This window comes from Humulus lupulus, chromosome 3, assembly GCF_963169125.1.
Source record: "Humulus lupulus chromosome 3, drHumLupu1.1, whole genome shotgun sequence".
Lineage (NCBI taxonomy): Eukaryota > Viridiplantae > Streptophyta > Magnoliopsida > Rosales > Cannabaceae > Humulus > Humulus lupulus.
The window spans coordinates 163158097-163184694 of record NC_084795.1 but is presented as its reverse complement, the minus strand read 5'-3'; the positions used below and the strand labels follow the sequence as shown (position 1 = coordinate 163184694).

Here is a 26598-nt window from a genome sequence, read left to right as displayed (position 1 = left end):
GCCTTCATGGTGTTTTTCCTAGGGAGTGTTGCTAGTGGAAATTCGGGTCCTCCTATCATCTACGAGGACGGTGGTGTCTCCTCTCCCATTCTCCTTCTCCCTTTGCTTTAGAAGGGGCATGCTTGACTTTCCATGATATGCTTTCTTAGATAATAGTGTATTAGATTGTTGGGGGAGAGTGAGATGACACCACCTCAAAATTTAGAATCTACTCAAAAAATGGATTGATAGAGACTAAACAAATATTGAGAAAGATTATGCAAGCCCAAGTTGGTGAATGATCTTCATCAACATTGATGAACCTTCAAAAAACCCTTGTAGAACTACCATTTTGAGCAAACCCTTAGAAAAAAAGAAAATTCACAAATCCAAGGCACATACACATTTCTTAACGCTTTCCTAATACTCTATTTCCTACCCACCATTAATGCTTGAGGCTTTTTCTAGGAGGAAATGAGGATTGAGATTGAACAAGCCTTAAACTCACAAAGTCAAGCACTTTCTTTATGAGTTTCTTGGAGAAAACTTGACATTCTTGGAGCTAGAGAGAGAGAGAGATTGGAGAGAGTGATCAAGTCTTCCAAAACATTATTTTGACCCTTATATAGAGTAGCCACTGTCATTGGGTCTAACCAATAGAATTAAACTTGTAAAACACGTCCTTTAGAGAAATTTACATGACTTGTATGGACTCCAGTAGGCGATGTATTGCCTATTGTGAATATGGAATAATTTAAAGCATCCCTCGATTAAGGCACAAGGCCATGGAAGAAAGGGGTCTCACATAGCAAGGCCCGCATGTCCAAGCCCCCAAAATAACCAAGTGTGCAAGGCACATATGTACATGAACCTCGAAAGGGCGAGGGGCAAGGGGCGAGGGGCGAGGGCCTCGTAAATCAAGGCCCAACTTGCCTTAGGGGTTCGCACATACTCCCCCGTACCCACTTAACATGCCCCTCGATAGGCAAGGGCCTCACATAATTCCCTATGCGAGTTCTGACACCTTTGTGTGCCTTAAGACTGAGACACTCGCATGGTATAAGGAAGGCCTCGCCTAACGAGGCTCGGCATCCTCAAGCGCCTAAAGGCGCGCCCCGTGCATGGTGCGATGTGGTCGGATGTTAGACGCCTAAATCCCAAGTTGCCCAAGTCCCCAATATAAAAGGTCCTTGCTATGCGAGGCTCAACTAGTCTTTACGTGACATCGCCTCACGGCCGCGCACCAAGTGAGGCCCAATGCACATGGATGTTGAGGACTCTAATCCGAGAATAAGGGCCTCGCATGTGAGGCCCAATGTGCGCAGATGCCGAGAGTCCCTTGCACCAAAGATGTGAAGCACCCGATGACGAAGGGCTTACTATGCAAGGCCAAGACCGCGAGGTGCCATGTCTTCCTTTTCGGGTTCGCGCGAGACCCCGTATCTCGCCACTCATGTGCAGAGCCGTGTGTTAAAAGTGCTTTGCCGAAGGCGCAATGCACCTAATGAAGAGGACCTAGCTATGCAAGGCCTAGCACGTGAGACACCTTGTCTGGTGCCCAAGGGTCCACACGAGACCCCGTATCTCACAAGCCTGGGGACCCACGAGAGGCACCTTGCCTCATCACATACAACCCAAGCCTCATTGAGGAGGCTATACTTCCCACCCTGAAGTAGGTGCCACCAGTGCGGCACATCCTCACCATGACTTCTCACAAGATGAAGAGTCCAAAACATCCTGAATGTACGTATGGGGAGAGCTAGGAAATAGCCGATTATCATTTGGTGTCAAGTTATAATTTGTAAAGACAATTGAGTATGTTACTTATGATAACTTGCAAGCTTTTCTACACATAGAAAAATGTAAGGAAACTTGGAGAAAAGATGTATCTTGGAAATGTGAGAAGGACCAACAGGTACAAGGCACGCGTACGGATCCAGGTTGTACGACCCTGAAGGGCATAGAGGTGTAACTCTAACATCCATATCAGACAAGTAGTTGTGGTATGAATTATTACGAGAAGTAGTTGCATGGCCTACATGCATCTGACCATGTACAAACATTGATATCACAACCCTTTGCTCCACCACGACCTGCGCCACTACCCTGACAGTGGACCCATGTACTATTTTGTCCCCAGCGACCACCATGTATCAGGGGTCATTAGAGCTCCACATAGATCTTCATCCCTCCAACAAAGGGGTTGGAAAATTCATTGTATACTCAGGTTATTAAGCAATATACTAGTTTTTACTCCATTGTTGTTCTATATGTATTTTTCTTGAAGTCCATTCTAAGTTATTTTCTTACTAAGCTTTGAGTTTTCTGACCTAACATCATTGACAAGTTCTCACAATCAACTCCTACATGCATGTGATGTATCGCCTGCCAAGCGATATGTCACCTACATGCAGGTGATGCATCGCCTACTAGGGTTTTTTTAAACCCTAAGCATCAGGCGATGCTACGCCTCTTGGGTGGCAACACATTGCAACCCTCTCTGATTTTGGACCCCTCCAAAGGTCCTAAAAATGTTCCAAATTCTACCGAACTTATTGGCGACCCTTAGATACCTCCATGCATCACTTTGGACCCAAAAAACACATTTTTAAAGTGCCTACAATTGATTATCAAATTTCACATATTCACTAAGTGTTTATACCTTGCTTGTATTTTAACACGTTTCTTTTTGTATTTAACCAATCATAACATGATCAAGTATAATAATGATGGGAAAAATAATGGTAAAAATAGGGGGAAACGAGCAAACAATGACTTCTTTGCCTTCACAACAAACACTCAAGACTAACCAAGTATGAGCCAAGATTCACCAACTACACAGCATTGGCCGAGATTCAAGAAGATGTGTATCAAGCCAGTCATACTACTATGTCATATAAACGACCAACACCAATCTGGAAAAATATATCAAGAAGATATACAAAGAAATTATATTGCTTTCATGAACAAGATCATGAGAAAGATACGGTAGAATACTAGATCATGAACAAGAAACTAAAATGCTAACAGTCGAGGAGTGAACTCCAAAAATATCTCTAGTAGAAGGTGACTTGATAACCTTCTCCAAGCGGGACTCACAGCATGTCAGGTTTCCACACGGAGATCCCCTGGTTGTGGATGTTCAAATTTAAAACATGATGGTAAAATGAGTGTTGGTTGATACAATGAGCTCAGTCAATATTCTATATAAATCATCTTTGGAGATAATGAAGTGTCGATACGAGACCTAGAGCCATGTAATTAGACAATTTATGGCTTTACAGGAGAAGGGCTTACACCAGCAAGGTCAATTAGACTTCCGGTTACTGTTGGAACAACACCAGCAAACAGAACAATTTTGGCAACATTTATTGTTGTCAATTATCCTTCAGCTTATAATGCAGTGATTGGAAGACAGATACTGGTAGATCTCCAAGTAGCCACGTTAATATGGCATCTTACCATGAAGTTCCTGACAGATTCAAGAGTGGGGTATATGCTCCAAAATCAAAGGGAAGCTCGAGAGTGTTATTACTCCTCCATTACTAAGGCAAAGAAAGGAGGGGAGAGAACCAACATGATTTACTCAAGCAGCCCCAATACAGGAAGAATGCAAGTATTTTGTAATACCAATGAGCCAAATGCCCGATCTTATGATTAAGTCGCCAAATAGGGTGTTGCCCAAAGTGATGGAGGAAAGATAGATCCTCGCTTTGGGGATTTTTTGAAGAAGTAGGAATAATGGAGGATCTCGAGGATATCCAACTAGAGGAAGAAAATCTAACCAAGATAGTTAAGGTCGATAAAAACTTAGAAAAGAATGTACAAGAAGAACTGGTGGAGTTCTTGAAGAAAAACCAAGACATCTTCGTCTAGCCGTATAAGGACATGATCGGTATTAGCCGAGTCGTAATAAGTCATGTCCTTAACATGGATAAAAAGTTCCCACCAGTACAGTAGAAAAGAAGGCTGCTCAGTAAAGACAGGTCAATAGCCTTAAAAGAAGAAGTTGAAAGACTGAAGGAGAATGGATTCATTCAGGTAGTGTTTTATCCATCATGAGTCTCCAATCCGTTACATGTCCCCAAACCAAACGGTAAATGGAGGACATGTGTGGATTTTATAGACCTTAATAAAGTTTTCCCAAGAGACTATTTTCCATTACCAAGGATCGACTAGCTGGTTGATGCAATAGCTAGGCATGAAATCTTGTCCTTTATGGATGCTTATTCTGGGTGCAACAACCAAAGTAGTATGCATTCCCTAGACGAGGAACATACCAGCTTTTGAATAGGCACTAGACTATACTGCTACAAGGTAATGCCATTTGGCTTAAAAAATGTTGGTGCCACTTATCAATGCTTAGTCAACCAAATGTTTAAAGACCAAATAGGAAAACAAGAAAGAAGTATATGTCGATGATATGTTTGTAAAATAAAAAAAAAGCTAGGGGCACATCAAAGATCTTGAGGAATGCTTCAATGTCTTGAAGAAATATCATATGAAGTTAAACCCTCTCAATTATTCCTTAAGAGTTTGTTCTAGTAAATTTCTAGGATTCATAGTCATTGCACGAGGAATAGAAGAAAATCCAGAAAAAATTCAAGCTCTGATCGATATGAAGTCACAACCAGAACCAAAGACGTTCAAATTCTAACAAGAAGAATTGTTGCCCTTAGCAGATTTATATCAAAATCAACGGGCAAGCCCATTTTTTAAACAGTTAAGAGCCAGCAAGAAATTTGAATGGACGGAAGAGTAGGCATTACAGACCATCAAAAATCACATGGCACAACCTCCCATCCTTTAAAATCCAATCGAAGGAGTGACTTTGTACATCGGTCTAGCAGTCACTAAATATGTTAGTGTTGTACTGGTCAGAGAAGAAAATAAAGTTAAGCAACTGATGTATTACATCAGCAAAAGGTTGGTAGGAGCAGAATCTGTTATATTATTTTATAATATAATGTAATATTATATTATATTATAATATAATGTTTTAGATTAAATAAATATGACAAAGAGTGTCACATATTGTAACATATAATAGAGAGTTACAATATTTTGATATATGAGATATATCCAAATAATGTAACATATTTGGTGTTACAAATTTGTAACTTCCAAATATTACCCTTTATTGTGTAAATTTGTTGTTACACAATATTGAGATGAATTTCATAAAGCCATATGTGAAATGGCTGTTAGAGATTTGATTTTAACCCCAATAATGTGTTTTGGGAGTTACAAAATCATTTGGGAGGGTTTGGAACCGTTTGGAAAAACATCACATTTTCAAGTGCTGAAATTGGTCGGTGGCCACGACCACTGAATGTTGGTGGTCGCGGCCTGTGGGACAGAGACTAGTGGCCGCGGCCACAGTCCTAAAACTGACCAATTTTTCAGTTTTTCAATCTTTGTTGAACGGCTCAAAAAACTCAAATAACTCTCAAATCTCATTTTTAATTCCATATTAATCCAATTAAACATTGGTAACAGCCATGAGGTTGGTGGAATTTGAAATTCAAAAGGTGTCTCTAAACTCTATAAATAGGAGCCTATAGCTCACTTGTAAGACACAACAATTTTTCTATCCATTAGAACACTTGGTTAGAAACACCTTGAGGCTTGATAATTCTAGAAAGCTTTTCCAATATCTGAGAAAGATCCCTTAGTGCTTGAGTTAGGGGTAAATAAGCTTTTGGACAAAGGTTTTAAACCTTGTTCAAGTTGGTGATCCCCAACCCTCTTCACTTAGGTTGTGTAAGTGAGTTTTTTTTGTATTTTTGTTCTTCATTTTATTGTATTGTTTTCTTCTTATTCTCTTGTTATTTTTACTTGTATATTTTGTTTAAGAGTTGCAATCCTTTATTTTGTTTCAACCACCTTTATTTTACTTGTAATCTTTTGCTTAGAGTTGTATTCTCACCATTCTCTTCTTCTTCATCATCTTCTTCATTTTCTTTGTTTATTTGTAATTTTCAGTTATAGAGTTGTAACTCTTTTTAATCAATTATTATTTATTTGTAATATATTGTATAGAGTTGTAATTTCTTACCATTTCCATTGAGGCAAATACTTATTTTCCTAACAGAATCAAGGTATCCAACTATTGAAAAATTCTCCTATTGCTTACTACTTGCATCAAGAAAGCTCTGACCATACTTCCAAGCTCATTCTATTAAAGTATTCAACAACCAGCCACTCAGAAAAGTCTTGCAAAACCTGAAGCAACTGGTTGCCTACTTAAATGGGTTCTAGAGTTAAGTCAATTCAAGATCACCTATCAACCACGAGCAGCATTAAAAGGACAAGAATTTGCAGATTTTGTTGCTAAGTATACAGGATTGCCCACCAGTGAGCAGACCCCCATAGCTGAAGAATGAGAAGAAGAATATCCTATTTGAAAGTTGTTCATAGATGGCTCGTCTAATGAACACAACTTTGGAGCAGGATTAATTCTGATCACTCTAGAAGGACATCACTTTCTTTTTGCACTTAGACTCACATTTGTAGCATCAAACAATGAAGCAAAATATGAAGTGTTGTTCGCCGGTGTACGGTTAGAAAAAGATGTCAATGCACGGTCGCTTGAAATCTACAGTGATTCACAATTAGTGGTGAATCAAATACTAGGAGATTATCAAGCATGAGGATTAAAAATGATTGCTTAAGCATAGCTAAAGACTTGCCGGCACAGTTCGAAAACTATACTATACAATAGGTATCCTGCGACCAGAACTCATGTAACGACTCGACTTTTCTTAACTAGACCCACAGAACACGACTATGACTATTCGGGGTCAACTGGACCCTTACGGTCAACTTTGGTAAAAATCGGACGTTAAAAACTAAATAAACTTTAAGGTAAACTTTAGAAAATTTTACATTGGAGTACTTTGAAATAAAATAGTATTTGGATGGGATCCCATAGTTTTAAAAAAACAAATGTAGTTTAAACGTAACTTAAGAAATAGTCTGTAGCCGCATGGCTTTCTTTAGATAAACTAGTAAACATGAAATTGATGAAACTGTTACTGGACTTGGCGGAAAACTTAAGAGAACCCTGACAACCCTGCAGGTCAGTGGTTTCACAGTATGCATACTTCAGACAGAATCCCCTCCAGCTTGTTGCATTGCTCCTTAAGCTTTGCCTTTACCTACACACACAGAGTAACTGATGAGCTATAACGCTCAGTAAGGAAGCTAGCTACAACTTATGACTCTACTATCCAAAACAAACTTTGCATAACAGAAATGCATATCTAGAAACTGCAAACTGAGCAACACGTCTAGCATATTCACATAAGTCAAAGTGTTTCATAACATACTGAAAACATATAACTGAGCCATCGTGTTATCTGTGGGGTTTTAATCCCAGTGCGGCCTCCATGGCCCAGAGAATACTCACCTCTCGTACCAAAGGGGTACACTCCGCTAAAACACGACGACTTTACGGACTTGGCGGATAACCCCACTGTACGGCTGCATGGGGAATTCGCCCTCACAAGGCCTTGTACTGAGCCATCGAGTTATCTGTGGGGTCATGATCCCCGGGTGGCCTCCGCGGCCCAGAGAATACTCACCTCCCGTGCCAAAGGGGTATACTCTGCTAAAACCCGATGACTTTACTAACTGGACGGCGAACCCCACTACACGGCTGCATGGGATCCACCCTCACAAGGTTTTCCTTGACAGTCACAAACATTGCACATGCATTCATGATAACTTTACTGCACTAAGCACATTCAAACCCGATAGATGGGTACTATTATGCGCATTCAGCCATATAATCACACATAAATATAGCATCTAGAATTTAACCAGCAGTATACAAACATGCAAACAATTCACTAAGATCACAACAAGCTAAGTTACTCTTGGTGTATACTTCCTTACCTCTTGTCCTTAGCTTTCGTGAATTATGTCTTTGTGAGTATTTCCGATCGCGTTTAGACCCTATAATCATATTGGGACAACATGTCTTAGTTTATGCTTACTAAGATTCTAAAATATATAAGGGAATTTAAAAAAAAAAAAAAAAAAAAACTAAAATTCCCAACCCTGGCCCAAACCCGAGCCCTTGAGGTAAAATGACCATAATACCCCTCTCAGAATCCCAAACTCAACTTAAAAAATTACTCTTTCCAATAATAATTTTATCCTAGGCCATGTTCGAAATTTCAAGTCAAAACTCCAACTATTTCTTAAAATTCTGTTTTTCGATGCTCGAGTCCAATTTAGGAGCCCCGAGCCCACCTCTTGACCTTGAGACTTAAAATCGGTAATATTGTACTTCCTAAAATATTTTCTAAGTCTTTGAAAATATTTCGTAGGTTCTAAGTCATCAAATCTAAACTTTGGAACTAAACCCCGAACCTAGAATTTTTGTGAAGCTTAGGTAATAATTTCCGAGTCTTGCTCATAAATTATTAAACTTGGATACTGCTTAAATAAATTTTCTAACACCGGCCCTCAAAAATCAGGTCTTAGACTTTGGGGTCCCTAATCCCGAGCCTCGCGACAAAATTCCAAAGTTTTGGGACTAACTACCATTTTGGTCCCCTTTGGTTAAAAATTTGTAACTATTTGTAACCAGCTGGGTCATGCACACACAAGCATGCACGTGACTCCATTCTCTTCAACCTCTCATCACATATTCAGCCATGGCCACCCGAACCAAGTTTTCTCACCATGGAAGCCATGACCTCACTCCCTAGACCACCATGCTCATTACTTCGGCCACCACTAGCACCACCACCGGCCTCCACGCGTGACCACCCAAAGTGGTATTTCCCACGCATGGCCAGCCCCACTACAATCTCTAACCATCATCAAAACATCCCAAACCTCAAGATCACTCATATTAAACTATCCCCAATATCTTGATGAGTGTTTCTAATCCCAGAACACTGATTAAAACCATACATAACAGTCCACAAATTCATCACCATCTTAAGAAACAAAAATGAAAAATCGGAAACGTAAAACTACGAAGGAAATCTATGAATATATACCTCTTACTGTGGGCAGTTCTTGGTGTGTTCTTTCTTTTCCTCGACTTAGTACACAACAAAACCATTTGACATGAATTTGGTACTCAGAATCTAAGAGAAAAATCAACGCAAAGGTATGTTCGGACTTACGTTTTTCTTCTGACTATTCTTACACCGGACTCCCAATAACACTCCCTTCTTCCTCTTGTTTTCTTCTACAATCAAAACATAGGCTCTAAGGATGTGTCTAAGGACTGTAACCCAAAGAAAAAACCAAAGAAAACTCACCTTCGATTCCTCCTTCTTGGACCCGAAGTGAACGTACACCAACCACAACACTACAAGTGTTCTTCTTCTTAATATCTCAAACTGACTTTGTTTTCTCTAATAATTCTAACATTGACTGAAGCAAATGAGGGGAAAATGGCACCGGTTCCCTCCCTTGTAACCTCCAAACTGCCAAGACCATTTTTAAAAAATTGGTTTCCCTCCACTCAACAGGTTGGCCGAGACACACACTTGAGAAGCACAATAATATATGTGCTGAAATGTTACATGCATTTTATCCAAAATAATGCATTAAACCATGACTTAAAATAATTAAAATCAACTATGGTCTAAGCACTAAATAATGCAACTTTGGTATAAACTTATGTCTATGATTTTATGTGAGTCCTTTCAACATAAAATCATACTTTTAATCCCATAAAATTCCTCTTGAATTATTCATAGACTCTTAGTGAATAAGTCACAAAATCATATTCTAAAATGATTATAAGATTTTATGTGGATTCCAAACACATAAAATCATATACTTAAACTCTTTGAACAAGATGTCCATCTTAGATTTATTTCACATATAAGTCCCCACACTATGGTCTAAAGCGATCAACTCACATTTCTTTAATTAAAATAATATTCACCAAATATTATTTTAATTATTATTCATACTCTTAAATCAAATCAGAGAAAAAAAAAATCCGGGTTATTACAACTCAAATGCAAATGCTTTGGCGAAACTGGCTAGTGCGAAGGATGCATATACGCTAAATATAGTTACAAATGAGCATCTAGCAACTCCTAGCATATAAGAAATAGGCTCTACCATGGTTGTTAATGTTGTCGATACTTGGATGACTCCCATAATAAAATATCTCGAGTAGGGTATACTACCTACTGGTCAGAACGAGTCGAGAAAACTAATAAGGCAATCTGCTCAATATATATTACTAGATGGAATCCTATATCAACGAGGTTATTCACTACCACTTTTATGTTGTGTCACTAAAGAAAAAGGTAAAGAACTTTTGCGAGAGGTACATTAAGGGTTTTGTGGTGACCACGCTGGGGGCAGAGTCTGTCTAAAATAACACTAAGGCAAGGGTACTTCTAGCCAACAATGAACGAGGATGCTATGGAGTATGTGTGAAAATGCAACCAGTGTTAGAGATCCTCCAAAATCCCTAGAATAGCCCAAAAACAAGTTAAAGCAAATGCAAATCCCTTGGCCATTTGTAGTTCGGGGGATAGATCTGATTGGAGCCTTACCAACAGGAAAGGTAGGAGTCAAGTATGCAATTGTAGCTGTTGACTACTTCACCAAATGGACAGAAGCTGAGTCGTTTACAACTATCACGTCAAAAAAGGTTCTTGAATTTGTGGTCAAAACCATAATTTTTCACTATGGCCAACCAAAAAAGATAGTGTCAAACAACAGAATGCAAATTTACAATGACATGTTTATAGACTTTTGCTAGCGACGTGGTATTACTAAAAGCATTAATTATGTTGCTCATCCACAAGACAATGGACAAGTCGAAGCTGTAAAAAAATTTAACATTTTTATTAAACTTGTACCTGATGGGGGCCCCGACCCCCCTCCCCTCCCCCGTTTACATCCCTACTCTCAAGAAAAGACTGAAACAAGGTAAAGGAGCGTGGCCAGAAGAACTACTCGAAGTACTCTATTCGTATAGAACAACTCAGCGAACAACAACTGGTCATGCTCCATTTTCTTTAGCATATAGGTATGAATCAATAATCCTAAAGTGAGTAGTGGACTTCTGATTGTGCTTTTATGACTTTTAATTTATTGGGTAAGACTCAATATTCCTACGACTGAATTCCTGATATCTTGGAGTCATAAAATTGCAAGAGGCTTGGAATATACTTCACAGATATGGAATTTTCTCCTTACTTAAGTGAAAGAAGATTAGTTGTTTCTTTTAGTGTTTCTTTTACCTAAAAGCTGGTGTGATGATGTGGCAAGGATTTTAGACATCTGGCAGCTAAACAATAGTGCAATTAATAAGGGGTTTAGTTGAAACTCAACCAACTAATAGAGAATCGCAGGAAGATTCATCATACAATTGGAATGAACTTAGTCAAAGCAGTACTTAAAAGTTGGTTGCATACTACTGACCAGGCTGGTTGATGCCTACTCGACTAAAGTTGGACGACAGTTCTTAAGGAGGTCCTCAGGATCCATTAACATAGGGATATCTCTTAGATATTTCTATTTTAAAATGTAAAATGTATTAATTATCTATTATTTTACTATAGATTGTTGGGCAAGTCATGGGAGGCCCATGGCCCAATTTGTAAATTCCGAAGCCTATAAATAGAGAGCTTAGTGAATCATTATTTTCTACGCACTAAATATTCTAGACAAAAAGTCATTATTTTGCATACTTTTATACACTTATTCTTGTATTCTCTCAACTTACAAAACTTAGTTGATTCTAGCTCATCTAATCATGAGTTTGTGACTTTCTACAGTGATGAAAGTATAGGTGGACCTAGGTTATTACCGATATCTGGGGTCGAACCATTATAAACTTTTTTTGTCATTTTTATTATTCTAGGTTAGTTCTTACTTTTATGTTGTTTATTTGACTCAGTGTTGTTGACCAAATTTGAGGTCAACATTTTGGTGCTTTTATTAAGAGTTGAACTCAAGAACATCAAGAACCCGTTGCTAATCATCAACCATGCCTCCTAAGAAGACTCAAGGCCAACAAGTGGGCCAAACACCTAAGGGCACGCCTCCACCTCCTCCCCAGGAGTTACCAAAGAAGAACCTTAGGTGGAGCTGGAGGAAGACAGTGAGAAGATGGACACTGACACCCTACGAGCAATGTTGGGAATGTTGCAAGATGAGATAGCCACTAAGAAGTCTTTTCAAGAAAGTGTGGTTGAAACAATGATCATGCAACAGATGGAGAATGACAGGCAATGGCGAGAGCTGAATCACAGGCAGGTAGAAATGGATCGCCGACAGAGGGATACCACTGCTACCCTTGAAACTGCTATACAACTAGCTTAGGGATATTGACCTGCGCAGAACCCCCGTCCCAAACCCGCCCTGTTTACATTGTAATTTTATTATAATTTATTTTTTCAATATAAATATTATTACAAATATATAATATAATATTTTATATAAATATATATACTTCCTAATGGTGTAATTTATTTATTTTTTAATTATTTTATATTAAAAAGTATTAATTATTTTATCAATTTAAAACAAATAAACATTTTTATTAAATGGGTACGTGATGGGACCCTGACCCCGAGACGAGGCGGGGATGGGGGAGCCATCCCTGACACCCCCCCAATCCGTTTACATCCTTACTCTCAAGAAAAGACTTAGACAAGGGAAAGGAGCGTGGCCAGAAGAACTAACCAAAGTACTCTGGTCGTATAGAACAACCCACCTAACAACAACTAGCCATACTCCATTTTCTTTAGCATATAGGTATGAAGCCATGTCACCAATTGAATTTGATCCACTATCTCACCGAAGGATCACATACAACCAGAGTAATAATCACCAACTATTGGTAGAATAATTAGACTTGATCGAGGAACGATGAGAAAAAGCCCAATTACAAATAGCAGCTCAACAACAAAAAGTCGCTCGATATTTTAACTCCAGTGTACACGAGAGGAAGTTTGTTGCTAGCGACTTAGTATTCCAACGAGTTTTTCTAAACACCCGCGACTAGGCTACTGGAGTACTTGGACTAAATTGGGAGGGTTCTTACCAAGTTGAAGTAATTCTCCAACCATGAACTTACAAACTTGCTTGGTTGAATGGTGATTTGATTCCGTGATACTGGAATGGGGAGTACCTATGCAAGTACTACCAATAAACATCACTTCTTAAAGGGGTGGGATATATTTAATTATTTTTTATTTACAAGTTTCGAACAAGGGCTGGTCAATTTTTACGGTTGGTCGCTTATAAGTGTAAGACTAATTGTGGTCACTCATACAGACATGTTTAGTCCATTTTTAACAAGTTAATAAAAAGAATTGTGCACAACTAATTATTCTTGTCAATTATTGTATTTTTTAAAAGTATCTACTCTTTAGTGTGTTGTTTTGCTATATTATGAGATTTACTAGTTTTCACAAACAGTAATGTCGAACAGGTCTGGTCTATGCCAAGTGATCGAGCATCTTTAACTCCTCGATCACTTAGGGGGAATATGGGATATAAAGAACAAGAAAAGCATATGAAAATATGTAAACACACGAGAAAATTAAGTGAAAGCATATAAAAAAATTAGAATATTTTTCAAAAATTTTTGGAAAATATAAAGTGTTATGCTAAGCTCAGTCATACGAGCAGGTATACTAATATGCAAATATTAAAATACTAAGATTGTCTTTATACCACGAGCAGAGTTGCTCGGATGTATATGGAAAATAAAAAGGAAAATAGCTTAAGAGCAGCATCATCATCAAGAACAGGTTGCTCGGATGTTGCAAAAAAAATGTATATATTACAAAGAAAAGAGAAAAAACAACAAGGAGATCATGCAGCTAGAGAACGCTAATCTGCAACAGTATCAACATCATCATCAGCTTGGAGACCATCAGCTAAAGAAATTTCTTCATTTGGAGAAGGAGGGTTGTTCTCCTCAGCAAGACAAGCAATAAACCTATTAATCTCTGCTTGCTTCATATATTTTGGGAGATAATCAAAATTAGCATTTTGAATTCTCTTCCAAAACATACAAAAGCAATTTAAAACATCTCATTTGAATCACTCCAAATTGCTTGCATTGTCCTGCTTGAGGGTTGACACTTTCTCTTCAACCTCGGAGACTTTTTTTCTCCAGACTGGTTGCCTCCTCATGCCTCTTTGAAATATCTTTCTCCAGATTTAGGGTTTCATCCTTATATGCTTTGGCAAGACCTCGATAATTTTCCACTGATCCTTTTGTTGCTTCAAGATCATCAGATAGCTTTTTCTTTTCAGTGACCAGTGCATCTTTCTCCTTGACCAATTTCTGATTCCCCTCGGTCAGTCTCTTGCCTTCTTCGATCAGGCCTTCAACTTTCCTCTAACATGGTTTAAAGTAAGAAGAGCCTTCGACTAGAAAATAAAAGAACTTATTAGTGTAAGCATTTGAAGAATATTTGAAACATACGCATTGAGGATAAAAAAAATTACATACACTTATAGATTCATTGAAACTCTGACCAATGACCTGGTCGGTACCAAGTTTGGGCAAGGTAGCAAAGGCTTCTTTGCACAGCCTATGTCGGGCCACCTTGTTGGTTGTTGAGCCTTAGGCATTGTTCTGGAGCTCAGACACTGCCATGTCAACCAGCTCGAAGGCTGAGCCTTGGGTAGGAGAAGGTGTATGAGACTCTCTGCTTCGGGGAGGAATCGTTTTCTTTATAGCAAGAGCAGTCTCCTGGGTCTTTTGTTTCTTGGCTAGGGAGGCCATACTAGAGCCCCCCCCCCCCCTCCCTCCTTCTTCTTTGTTGGTTGCTTTGACCCAGTAGCAGCACCCCTGGAGGCATAGATGTCAAAATACTCATGCATATCTCCATGGAAACAACAAGTTAGTAGATGATAAATAACATAATAAATACTAAAGAAGTGAGTTAGCTAGCAGTAATACCCGAACTACATGTGTTGGTCGCTACAGTATCTAAGCCACTCCTACTGCTAACTAAAGAGTCATTTGCCTCAAGAAACTCTATGTTACAGTTATCGGTTGATGGAATAAAGTTGCAATCCCTATCAAACAGGTCAATATGGAGGAGGAGTAAGTCGAATAGAGTATTAGAAAAACTAGTACCATTGTCATCTTCCGAAGAAGAATATTCCTCCCTAGCAGGCTCTCCGGCATTTTTTGTTTACCTGCATGAATAGGATGGCCAGAGGCCGGTCGCTGGTTCTCACCAAGCTCTCTGATATTAACTCTCGTCATACGCGACCTAGATGGTTGGGAGACATCTTGAGGCTTCTATATCATGTGTGCCTTCCTCAGTGGCACTTTCAATAGTCGAATCCTTTGCAACATTATGGGGTTGAAAAACATTGACCACTAAAATATTTGCCACAATAACTAAGTACTTGCAGCTCTTCTCCACTTCAATCAAGTTGTCAAGAATGTGAGCTAGATCATGCATAGCCTGGGTAGGAACTAGTTGGTGCCATGGACCTAAGGTACAAAGAATAAGAGGAAAGTATTGAGAATAGGCGAATAGAAAATGATCTACCAGACATGAGAATTAGGATAGTAAAGATTTACCTCCCCAGGTGAAGGAAAAATTGTCTGCAACCAAGTTTTTCATTAAGAAGTACTCCTACTGGTACTTCCCTATGTTGGACTTGTAGGTTGTATCTGTCGAGAAAGTCCTCGAACCATCTTGATGGTAGAAATGGAAGAAACCCATATTATTGCTTCAGATTGGACTTGAGATCGACCATATAGTTGATCTCATGGGGGAATGGAACGGGCCACCTCCTTAAGTGGTACATGATATATAATGTGTAACGCCCTGGGTAGCCAAGATCGTTACACTGTGTGTTTATAAAGGTGCAAGACTCGCTAACTAAGTCATTTAGTTAAAAACGTGTCACTAAAACAATTATTGAGGTAGGGTTAAAAGATTTTGGTCATAAAGGATACATTTCATTTAAATAAATATTTCATACATGGGATCCCAAAAGAAATAAAGTTTAAATGACAGTTTACAAAATTTCAGGGTATATACAGCTACTAGCCACTCTAAGGGAAAAATAGACATTGAAGGTTCTCATGTTCTTGTCCATCCCTCGACCGTGGCGGCCGAGCAGCTGACTATGTACATTCCGCCTCTAGAGCTCTCCAAATCAAGGTTGATCCAACTTACCCTTGCCTTTACTTGCACCACGTAGCACCCGTGAGCCAAGGCCCATCAAGAAAACCATGATATCATAGCATGAACAATATCAATAACCAAATAATTCATTAAGCATAATCAAACACTCAACAGTCCACAACATTCACATAGTTAGTGAACATAATCAGTAAATCCACAGTCTAATATTTAGATATCCGGCAGATCATATTCATCAAATTAACATCAATAACCAAGTCATACAATAACCAGGGTCAATGCCCTTAGTTCGCACCTTCTGTTTACCCCATTGACTTTGGTCCGCTTAAACCTAGCTCAATGAATATTAAGCTGTCCTCAGCTACTAGTAGCTAAGTCGCGTCCTTTGCGCCAATATTAATTCCGGCACTCTTATGCCGTTTATTTCATGTTCACATGGCATAATACCATCGTACAATAACGTATACAGGTATAGGGACCCCTGAGTCCCAACATAGTCATACAACCAGGTGTAGTTGTCTTACCTTTAATTCCGAGCGCTCTGATTACGAGAAATGACCCCTTTCTCGAGCTTTAGCGTACACCTAGTCACAACCACAATAAGGGGGGTTTCCATCAATAATAATTGAATAAAGGTTTTTGGACCAAGTTCAAGCCCTCAGAATAAAGGTTTTTGGACCAAGTGGAATCGATCCCGAGCACCCTAGGTTAAGTCCCTGCACCTAAAACCTCCTCAAGACCAAAAATGCTCTTAAGAGTCGCGGCCCTAAGCCCTCCATGTTGCGGTCCTCCTCCCATCAAAGGCCCAGCCTCCCCATGTAGCAGACACACGCCGCAGCCCTACACACCCCATGTCGCGGCCCACCCTTCATTTCGGCCCCCATCTGTTCTAGAGGGCCGCAGCACACCAAGACAAGAGTCGCGGCCCGACCCCTTTGAACCCAGAAAAATCCTCATTTCCAACCACTAAACCTCAATCAAATCAACCCAAAAGCATCCCAATGACATAATTTAACTATCACAAACACCCTAACATGTTCCCAGTAACAAAACCCAACAAGAATATAACTTAAATCCTCATCCCAAAACTTCAATTCAATCTTCAATATCAAGAACCCAAGTACACTTAAAACCCAGCCAAAAAAACATAATTAAATAACTAAAATCATAATTCAAAACTTACCTCAACTTCTGTCTGAACCACCAGATTGCTACTGAATTAGTCCCCAAGATTCCAGCTCAAATCCTTGAGTTGCTTGCCCGAATTTCCCTTGGTTTCAATGGTTTAGCTTGAAAGAGAGAGTTTGAGAAAGAGATGAGTGAGTCGAGAGAAAGAGAAGGGTTGGTTTAGGAGTTTCTACTTATTTCCTTAGTTTTGTTTTATCTTACTTAAGTTACTTAAGTTAATCCCGAGGCTCGAGGTTCCAAAAACGTCCCCGAGGGCAAAATGGTAAATTTCCTCAATATTCCCTCATAAATTCTTTAACTTCAAATATATCTCCAATTATTTATTTTCACAACCCGATAACCAAATAAATATCTAATACCCAAAATACCCCTTGAGTCGCCCCGAGCCAGGTATTGGGTCCCGTTGTGACTTTCCCGCTAACTGACTCCCTAGGATCGCCTCAAGCCGCATGCTGCAAATATATCCACATAATAATGTGATATTCACAATTATAACATATAATCAGATTTATGCCCTCAACGGGCCAACATTACAAATATACCTCTTTAAGCTAAACAGGGCCCACATGCATACTAATACCCGTAAACATGCATTTCATATATCCACATAGTCATATAAGCATGCTTATCACAGAATCATGCATTAAATCATTAAAATCACATATAAACCAATTACGCCCTCCCGACACACTAATCAAGGCCCTTAAGCCTTATTAGTGATTTTTGGGTCATTACAACTATCCCTTCCTACTGAGAATTTCGTCCTCGAAACTTACTTGAATAACTCTGGACAGCGATCCCACATTGCTGACTCAAGCTCCTAGGTCGCCTACTCGACCCTGCTATTCCTCCATAACACTTTAACTAGAGGAATCGTCTTGTTCTGTAGAACCTTGTCTTTCCGATCTAAAATCTGAACCAGTTGCTCTTCATAAGACAAATTTGTCTGCAATTCCAAGTCCTCATACTTCAACAGATGTGTTGTATCTGAAACGTATTTCCAAAGCATAGATACATGGAATTCGTCATGAACTCCTGACCGTGATGGTGGCAAAGCCAACCTATAAGCCACCTGTCCGATCCTCTCTAGGATCTCAAAAGGTCCAATGAATCGAGGGCTCAACTTGCCCTTCTTCCCAAATCTCCCCACCCCTCACAGTGGTGAAACTCACAGAAACACGTGGTCCCCAACCTGGAACTCCACGTCCCTATGCTTAGGATCAGCGTAGCTTTTCTGTCTACTATGTGAAGCAAGCATTCTAGCTCGGATCTTCTCAATAGCTTTGCAAGTCTTCTGAACCATGTCCGGTTCCAAATACTTTCTCTCACCCATATCGTCCCAATGAATGGGCGATCTATACCTCCTCCCATATAACATCTCATATGGAGCCATTCCATTCGTCAACTGATAACTATTGTTATATGAAAATTCAATCAATGGGAGATACTTACTCCAAGATCCCTCAAAGTCGATCACACATGCCCTAAACATATCCTCCAACACCTGAATCGTCCTCTTAGACTTTCCATCTGTCTGAGGATGAAAGGCTATGCTAAACTTTAACTGAGTCCCCATGGCTTTTTGCAAACTACCCCAAAACTTGGAGGTAAAGATAGGATCTAGGTCTGATACAATAGACTTAGGAACCCCGTAGAGTTGTACAATCTCCCTCACATACAATTCTGCATACTGATCCACTGTATAAGTTGACTTAACTGGCAGAAAATGAGCTGACTTGGTGTATTTGTCAACTATTACCCACACCGAGTCATGAAGCCCCACGGTCCTGGGTAAACCTCCCACATAGTCCATTGTAACATCCTCCCATTTCCACTCAGGGATACCCAAAGGCTGAAGTAACCCCGCTGGTTGTTGATGCTCAGCTTTCACCTGCTAATAGGTCAAACACTTGGCCACGTACTCCAATACATCCTTCTTCATCCTAAGCCACCAATACAATGTCCGGCATAGTATGAGACTCATCTAAGAACTCTCGTCTGATCCCTACATCAGCTGGAACACAAATCCGCCCCTGATACCGTAGCATACCAACCTCAGAAATAGAATAAGACATTCTCTCTAATCTCTTGTAATTGTGCGTCAATTGATTGACCCTCCTTGATCCGCTCTAATAGGGTCAACTGCAAAGTAACGTTAGCCAATTGGCCCACCACCAGTTCTATCCTTGCTGTGGTGATCTGATGAGCCAATTCTCTGGAAATCTGAATAGAACTAAATAACTGCCTCGAGCCTCTCCGGCTCAATGCATCTGCCACCACATTGGCCTTCCATGGGTGGTAAAGAACGTCACAGTCATAATCCTTTACCAACTCCAACCAACGTCTCTGTCTCATGTTCAGGTCCTTCTGGGTGAAGAAATACTTCAAACTCTTGTGATCGGTGTATATCTCGCATTCTCCCCATAAAGGTAATGTCGCCATACCTTCAGTGCGAATACCACCGCCGCCAATTCTAGATCATGGGTAGGATTTCACTACTCATACTCCTTCAACTGTTATGATGCATAAGCTATAACTTTCTCGTTCTGCATCAACACACAACCCAAACCTAACCTTGATGCATCACAATATACTACAAACTTCCCTTCCTCCGAAGGAAGACTCAACACAAGTGCAGTAATAAGTTGTTGCTTCAATTCTTGGAAATTGACCTCACACTTCTCTGACCAGACGAACTTCTGATTCATCAGTGTCAATTCTTTCATTGGTGCAGTGATCTTCAAGAATCCTTTCAAAAATCGTCGATAGTAACCCACTAACCTGAGCAAACTCTGAACTTCCGAGGCATTCCTTGGCCTTGGCCAATCTCTCACTACTTCCACCTTAGATGGATTCACCTTAATCCCATCTGCACCAACTATGTGTCCAAGAAAGGTCACTTCTGGTAGCCAAAACTCACACTTCTTAAACTTGGCATATAATAGATGTTCTCTTAACCTCTGCAAGACCTGTTGAAGATGTTGCTCATGCTCTGCCTCTAAACTGAAGTATACTAAAATATCATCGATGAACACAATGACGAACTGATCAAAGAAGTCCTTAAACACCCTGTTCCTCAAGTCCATGAAGGCTGCCAGGGTATTGGTCAAACCAAACAACATGACTAGAAACTCATAGTGCCCATACCTCGTTCGGAAGGCCATCTTTGGTATATCCGCATCCTTGATCCTTAGTTGGTGATGACCAGATCGAAGATCAATCTTCAAGAATACCATCTTACCCAGTAGCTGATCAAACAAGTCATCGATCATTGGTAGAGGGTACTTCTTTTTGATGGTCAACTTGTTCAATTCTCTATAGTCTATACACATCCTCCGAGTCCCGTCCTTCTTCTTCACAAACAAAACCTAAGCACCCCATGCCGAGTAACTAGGCCTAATGAACCCCAAATCCAGAAGCTCCTGTAACTGTATCTTCAATTCCATCAATTATGCTGGAGCCATCCTGTATGGTGCTCTTGACACTGGTTCTCTCCCTGGTGCTAACTCAATAACAAACTGAATCTCCCTGTACGGCGGCAGCCCTAGTAAATCCTCAGGAATTACATCAAAGAACTCACAAACCAATCTAGTCTCTCCCAACCCTGCTGGCAAAATTCTAGTAGTATCCACCACACTAGCCAGGAAACCTATACATCCTCCCTGTAATAAGTCTCTGGCTCTCAGCGTTGATATCATGGGTATAGTCCACATACCGTACCCACAAACACAAAGGGATCCTCTCCCTCAAGCTCAAAAGTCACCATCTTCTTCCTGCAATCAATAGTAGCCCCATATTTGACCAGTCGATCCATCACTAGAATCATGTCAAAGTCCTCCATATCTAGCTCAATCAAATCTACTGAAAGCTCTCTACCATCAACCATCACTGGCAGTGCTCTAATCCACCTCCTAGAAACTACTAGTTCCCTTGTAGGCAATATAGTCCCAAACCCCGCAGTACAGTACTCACTAGGTCTACACAATATACCAATCACCGTACTATAAACAAATGAATGTGTAACACCAGAGTCAATCAATACAGTAAAAGGAGAGCCAGCGCTAGAAAGCTGACCTGTCACCACCGATGGAGTAGCCTCGGCCTCTGCTTGTGTCTAGGTGAACACTTGAGCTGGAGTCAAGCTGTCCACCTTCCCTACTTGTCTTTTCCTCACTGTTGGGCAATCTTTCTTGAGGTGTCCCACTATCCCACACACAAAACAGGCCTTGACCCAACACTCGCCCTGATGGCATCTTATGCACCTCGTGCACTCTGGGTAACTCCTTTATGTGTCACCACCACCCTGATGGCCACCCTGAACACCCCGACCCCTCCTATCAGGACCAACAGCGGTCGAAGTGTCAGGGGTCTTCCTCTTTAGATCTCCGGGGCCTCCGCCCCTACCATACCCAGAGTATGGAGGCATCGCTCTATGACCCTCTCGCCTTGTAGCACCCTCCCTCCAGATCTTGTTCTCCACTTCCTCAGCAGTAAGAGCCTTCTCAACAGCCTGGGCATAGGTCATCCCAGCAGGTACTATTGTAATTCTCACATCTCGGGCCATCATAGTGTTAAGCCCTCTGATAAATCTGTCATGCCTAGCTGCATCAATAGGCACAAGATAATGTGAAAACTTTGCTAGTCTATTGAACTTCAGGGCATACTCTATAACTGTCATGTTGCCCTGTACTAATCCCACAAATTTATTCACCTTCAATGCCCTAATGGCTACCCTAATGGTAACATTATAATACTTCTAACTGAATAAGTCCTTGAATCCATCCCAACTCAAAGTAGTAACATCTCTAGTCTGTGATGCCACTTCCCACCAGATGCAGGCACCCTCTCTCAGCATGTATGTGGCACAGGCCACACTATCATGACCTTCTACCCTCATGAAATCCAGGATAGCTATATTCATACGCATCCATTGTTTGGCCTTCAGTGGATCAGGTCCTCCCTCAAAGATTGGAGGATGCTGCCTCTTGAACCGCTCATACAACGGCTCCCACCTATTCCCAACTTCCCATGGCAGAACAACTGGTGCCACTACAAGTGGCACAACGAATGCAACACTCCATGACGGAGCCTGCTACCTCAGAAGATGAATCTACTCATCTTGGCTCTGAAGCCGGGCTTGCATATTTGCCATGATCTGTTGCCAGTTCTCAGGGACTGGCGCAGGGTTCTGGCCCTGGTCATCATCTCTAGTCTCAGACCTGGTGCCGGCTAGTCATGTAGATCGCCTTGAACGCATAGCTATCCAAGTTAATTTACAATCAACGGCACAACGATCAGACTATGATGACAGGGTAATAGCCTTTCCATAACCCACCATTGGGAATCCACCAAACACGAACAGTCAAGATATAAGCAATTATCCATATATTCATTCATATGCAAATAATCATTCAGATAATCATTTACATGCACTGCAATACTAATAAGAATGCCTCAATATTATCACACAACAGTCAAGGGTCAGGCCCTATCATTATCTCACGCTCCCTATTAATCAAACAAACAACAACAATCATAGTTCTTTCCAATCACTTAAGCATATAAACATGTATACACATTTACCAAACCCTGAGTCGAGCTTGTCTGTAGCGGCGAATGTACATGTCCAGCCAGTCTTCAGGAACCCTTAAACCTAGACCGCTTTGATACCAAGTTGTAATGCCCTGGGTAGCCAAGACTGTTACACTGTGTGTTTATAAAGGTGCAAGACTCGCTGACTAAGTCCATTAGTTAAAAATGTGTCACTAAAACCATTATTGAAGTAGGGTTAAAAGATTTTGGTCATAAAGGATAAATTTCATTTATAGTAGCTAGTAGTAGTTATAGTATGATAGTTACTGTGGTTTTTGGTTCAAGCTGGGACTTAGTTGAACACTCGTAGCAACACTTATAGATTTTATAAGTTTAACATATAGTTTAAGAATATTAATTATAACATAAGGTTTGATTAATATAGCTGATTATAAAGATGTCATTTATTATACTATAAGGTTTAGATAGAATTAATAAGATCATGACACTTGTCGTGTGCATGTTTATTTAAGGATTTAATTATAGTTTAGATAAAAGAAAGTTGTAGAATCTTCCAAGACCATTAAGAGCATGAAATTTGTCACAATCTTGTTTATTTGATGATTTAAGCATTTTAAGTGGATAATTAAAAAAATAGAAGTTTCTAGAAGCTCTAGACCCTTCCAGAACTTGCTAGAATCACGTATTACTCAGTCAAACCTGATTAATCAATTCAAATTATGTTGAAAAAGTGCAATTACGTGTCTAATATTTCAACGTATGCCGATATATCGCTACACGGGAGAAGGGAAAATACGTCAACTTCGCACAATCGAAACCACAAGCACTCAGGACATAGGGCCAGGTGATATTTTGCCTAGGGTGGGCGCTATATCGACCCTAGGACCACTTTTTCAAACGTCATGGAAACCGAGCTTGATTCACCCCTTAACCTCTTGACTAGCTTCTGAACGTTTTTGACCGAGTCTTAAGCACCTGTTGAACGAATATTCAAATATTTTTCAATTAATAGTCATTATTTTATTCAAGCTAAAAGGAGGTAGTTTCACTCCTTGAACTCTATAAATAGGACCTAGTACCCAGCCATTTTTCTCATTCTTCAAGCTGTGTTCAGAGCCTTCAAGCTGCTAGGGTTACTATAGAGTGATAAGCACTTGGGTTGGGATAAAAACTTTATCATCTTAAGCTGTATAAACACTTGGGAAGTGAGATATAAAGTGTGTTTTCAATATCGAGGTGTAGATTGGTTCTAGTACATCCAAAGGTATTCTTATTCTCAAGTTCATTTCTGTATGGTTCTTTAGTTTCCTTTAGTTTTCTTTACTCAATTCCTAACTCGTTGTTTTTCGATTATTGGTTAGGTATTTCAGTTCTTTGAACTTAAGGTTTCTTTTCGGTAAGTTTCTTCTTGGTGGTTTAGTTCTCTTCTGTATCATCTCTTATCTTTAGAAATATTTACCATTCTTATTGTTGGTTTTAGGAGTGTTCCAAATCCCGTCCTTGTTCTCAAATATCTCGATGTTGGTAAGGAAAATATGATAGATTTTGTATGCTTTTATGCTTTGATATGTTTATGTTATGATATATGTATGATAAGTTTTTAGTTTTTAAGTATATGTTTTGTTTAGATAACAAGCATATAATTTGTTTAGATAACAAACATATAATTTGTTTAGATAACAAGTCCCAATAATATATTCCTTGGGCATATGATTGTTTAAATAACGAGTCCCATAAATTTATATGACTTATTTAGATAACTAAGCCTCGTAAATTTATGGGCATATGATTGCCTAGCTAGCAGGCCCCAAGAAGTATGATGGCCATTATAGTACATGTTTTTTTTATAGTCATATGTTTTGTAGTCTTATGTTATGTTTTATGTTGTATGTGCTAGTAGATTTTGATTGCTGGGCATTAGGCTCATTCCTTTATTTTTTATGTATGCAAGAAAATAGTTATGGTGGCAGAAGGATTCTTGGTAGCTTGGTTTGTGTATTAAGGATGAAGGGATTCGATGGACTGCGTGACGATTCGAGGACAACGTTATTTTTAGTCTCTTTAAATTATGTTTTTATGTATTTTCCACATTTAGCTTTGTAAACAATTTCCTTTAGTTTAAAGTTATGTTTTATTTTAAAACAATGGGATCCTACACCACTCATTTATGTATTTCAATATTTACTTTGGAGTTTTTAATAAAGTTATGAATATTCCTTATGTATGCTTTCTCAAAAATAGTGGTTATGTCTAGTAGTTTTAATGGTCCAAGGTCTTAGAAATAGTTAGGTCATTACAAACTGTTTGTAATAATTTTTCTTAATGCTTGTTACAATTTTCAATTTTGTAACATTTACAAAATTATAAAACTTGGGAATTTTTTTTTTTTTTGCCATGATAAAACTTGGAAACTTTGGTTACAATAAAATTGTATTATTACAAATATGTAAACTTTGTTTTTAAAATAATCCATATTTGTTAGAAGCTATTATGGCAAGCTTTTTGTGGGGTAAAACTTCAAGAGACGTTTACACTCGTTTTCTTGGAGTAAATTGTGCTTTTCTAAAGATCAAGGGGGTATGTGTTTTATAGATCTTCAATGTTTTAACCAAGCCCTTTTAGCAAAACAAGCTTGGCGATTTCTAGTTGACGCAAATTCATTATTGGCACAAGTATATAAAGCTAGATACTATTCGAGAAGTGACTTTCTTGAGGCTCCAATAGGGTACGTTCCCTCTCAAACATGGCATTCCATTTGTTGGGGTCGACAGTTACTTAAAAAAGGCATTTGGTGGTTTGTTGGCGATTGTTCTTCTTTTGATGTTATGCAGACTCCATGGATTCCTTGCCCGCATAATTTCCTACTAATAATGTGTCGATTAGAAATACCACTAAAGATTAAAGATCTAATCACACCAACCAGAGATTGGATCGAGAAATTTTTATTGAAGTAGACGTACTGTAACGTCCCAAATTCCCTAATATGGCTTAGTGCCTTTATTAGGGGGTCACGAGGGCAATAACTGGTTTATTGTATTATTATGTGGTAATATGCATGATTATGTGAGTTGTATTATTATATGGCTGTATTTGCATGCATGTGGGCTTGTTTCTTATTAGAATGACATTTTAGTAATTTTGGCTCGTTGAGGGAATATTTGTATATTTGTGTGTATATGGATTGACACCACATTATTATGTGGATATATTTGGGTTATTCGGCACAAGGCGATCCTAGGGGGCAAGTTAGCGATTTAGTCATAATAGGGTCAAATGCCTGGCTCGGGGCGAGCCTATGGGCAATTTGGTAATTTAGTATATTACTAGGATTGATTAGGAATTGAAAAATTATTTGGTAATTATTTGAGGATATTGGAGTAACGGGAATTGTGACACGTTAATTATGATTGACGGGAAAAGTGGTAAAGGACTGAATCGCCCTTGAAGGGCTTTGAGAGAGTAATTTGGGCCTAGGGCATTTAGGTCTTTGTGTGCAGAATTAGTGACTTAGTCACTTTTTCCTTTAGATGTAGGAAACCCAAAATAGAGTAACAAAGGAACTTCTCTCTCTCTCTCTCCCTTTCTTGTTGTGCCTTGGAGCCTTATACCTTCTTTGCTTGAAGTCAAGCATGGGAACCCTTTTGCTGAGGGAGTTAAGAAGTTTGAGGCAAGTTTGGGAACTGTGGAGACATAGAGAATAACTAGGAATTGGAATAACAGAGGTAATTCAAGGTTTAAACTCTGAGGTTTT

At 39.4% G+C, this 26598-nt stretch overlaps 1 long non-coding RNA gene across 1 annotated transcript in view; it reads left to right on the top strand.

Annotated features, from left to right (window-relative positions):
- The window catches only part of LOC133821430 (uncharacterized), a 30391-nt gene extending 5324 nt beyond the window's left edge, over positions 1–25067 (top strand). The window contains exon 3 of the long non-coding RNA XR_009887568.1: positions 24799–25067. This is a non-coding gene — a long non-coding RNA (uncharacterized LOC133821430). The remainder of the gene's footprint in view (positions 1–24798) is intronic.
- The last annotated feature ends 1531 nt before the right edge of the window (positions 25068–26598 follow it).